The 341-nt window shown below is 46.6% G+C and overlaps 1 non-coding gene across 1 annotated transcript; it reads left to right on the top strand.

The window, feature by feature from the left end:
• Positions 1–59: 59 nt before the first annotated feature.
• trnad-guc (transfer RNA aspartic acid (anticodon GUC)) lies at positions 60–131 on the top strand. The gene has a single exon. It is a non-coding gene; the product is annotated as a tRNA-Asp (tRNA).
• The last annotated feature ends 210 nt before the right edge of the window (positions 132–341 follow it).

The raw sequence follows: 341 nt of genomic DNA, 5'->3' as shown, positions 1-341 counted from the left end.
GTAAATGTCAGAGCAGCGCCATTGGTCCGATGACATGGCTTGGTTAGGAGCTGCAGCAGTCCTCGTTAGTATAGTGGACAGTATCTCCGCCTGTCACGCGGAAGACCGGGGTTCGATTCCCCGACGGGGAGAGTTTCTTTGTTTTCTGCTAAACAGCTGAATCTTCACCGCAAAGCAAAGCTCAGGTAATGCAACAGCATTCAGCATGCTGTTGCTGTCCAACAGACGCTTTGCCTTGGAGAGACTGCCACCTTCTCCTGTAACAACAGAAATGAACGCATGTTGAAAAATAAATACAAACTTGCTCATCTTGTTTACTTTACTAAATGTCACCAAAGTTT

Source organism: Seriola lalandi, unplaced genomic scaffold, assembly GCF_002814215.2.
Source record: "Seriola lalandi dorsalis isolate HSWRI2012SDOR001 ecotype SW California unplaced genomic scaffold, Sedor1 jcf7180001956759, whole genome shotgun sequence".
Lineage (NCBI taxonomy): Eukaryota > Metazoa > Chordata > Actinopteri > Carangiformes > Carangidae > Seriola > Seriola lalandi.
Note: the sequence above shows the minus strand (reverse complement) of the source record. Positions and strands in the feature narration are given on the sequence as shown.